Source organism: Wasmannia auropunctata, unplaced genomic scaffold, assembly GCF_000956235.1.
Source record: "Wasmannia auropunctata unplaced genomic scaffold, wasmannia.A_1.0 LD336053.1, whole genome shotgun sequence".
Lineage (NCBI taxonomy): Eukaryota > Metazoa > Arthropoda > Insecta > Hymenoptera > Formicidae > Wasmannia > Wasmannia auropunctata.
The window spans coordinates 414,919-416,618 of record NW_012026837.1 but is presented as its reverse complement, the minus strand read 5'-3'; the positions used below and the strand labels follow the sequence as shown (position 1 = coordinate 416,618).

At 26.1% G+C, this 1,700-nt stretch overlaps 1 protein-coding gene across 1 annotated transcript in view; it reads right to left on the bottom strand.

Moving 5' to 3' along the window:
* LOC105451286 (protein diaphanous homolog 1-like) overlaps positions 1–1,700 on the bottom strand; it is an 11,503-nt gene that overhangs the window by 8,687 nt on the left and 1,116 nt on the right. The window lies entirely within an intron of this gene.

The window sequence follows — 1,700 nt, the reverse complement described above, 5'->3', positions numbered from 1 at the left end:
TTTCTTTTACTACTGGTTCCATTGAAAACGAGACAAAGGTGGGATAAGAATACTGTAAGAGATGACACTTTTAGTGACGATGATCACAATAATGAAATACATTTGCCACTGATTGCAAGTGATAATGGAAATACTATTTCTCATTACAACGATACAGATAATTTCACAAATGACAGTAATACAAACATAAATGAAAATATGAGCGATGAAATGAGCTATCAAGATCAAGCTGAAATACACATAAATATTACTCAAAATACTATGAATGATCATGATCATAATGATATTATTAGCAGCAAGATTACTGACATCGATGAAGATGAGTTTAACCGTGAAAAAGAAGCAGTTCTCTTAGTAAATAAAAAAAATCCATTACATGTAGATGAAATAGTTCTACATCTTTTAAAATTATATGTATATCGTAAGTGGACAAAGTCAAGCTTATAAGATATATTATCGCTGTTACACAAAGCGAGTGAGCATAAAAATTTGCCAAAATCTGTTTTTAAATTGTTTCAATACGTCAGCGATCGTACACCTTTATGTAATACTATTAAATAAAAATTATGTATGGTGTCTTATTATTCAATTACTATTACTTGTATAAAAGATTTGATATCAGTAAATGGCGTCAAGTTAAATAAAAATGAAAAAAAACTTGTATTCAAATGAAATATAATTTTTTAAAAGATAAAACTTAAATGGTATCCTTTGTACTTTGATGTAAACTAACTTTACTTTAGTGATATGTATATTATTACTATTACCTGTATAAATGACTTGATGTATATCAGTAAATGGCGTCAAGTTAAATAAAAATTATGTACAGTGTCTTATTATTCAATTACTATTACTTGTATAAAAGATTTGATATCAGCAAATAGCGTCAAGTTGAATAAAAATTATGTTATTTAACCTAAGTGATGTGTATATCGTTAGTATAAAATATGTGTTGTCAATAATTGGCATTAAATTATACTCTCATAAAATGATTAATTTACAACCCGAATGACATATATGTATTGCAATAAAAATATATGTGTTACAATACAAAATAAAAAAATTAAATGTTAATAAAATAATTTTCATGTAAAAACACTTGGCGCTGCTAGACCTAACAAGATTAAATAAAAAGCGCCAAATGTTTTTACATAAAAATTATTTTATTAACATTTAATTTTTTCATTTTATTGTAAATACATATATGTCATTCGGGTTGTAAATTAATCATTTTATGAGAATATAATTTTATGATAATTATTGACAACACATATTTTATACTAACGATATACACATCACTTAGGTTAAATAACATAATTTTTATTCAACTTGACGCCATTTTCTGATATATATCAAGTCATTTATACAGGTAATAGTAATAATATACATATCACTAAAGTAAAGTTAGTTTACATCAAAGTTCAAAGGATACTATTTAAGTTTTATCTTTTAAAAAATTATATTTCATTTGGATACAAGTTTTTTTTCATTTTTATTTAACTTGACGCCATTTACTGATATCAAATCTTTTATACAATAGTAATTGAATAATAAGACACCATACATAATTTTTATTTAACTTGACGCCTGTTGTGCCCGGGGGTTGGTTGATGGGCACATACGAGGATCCGACTCCGCGGGGGAACGGGACTTCTATTTATGATCAATAACTTGGACACCTTTATATTCGTTTAGAATAT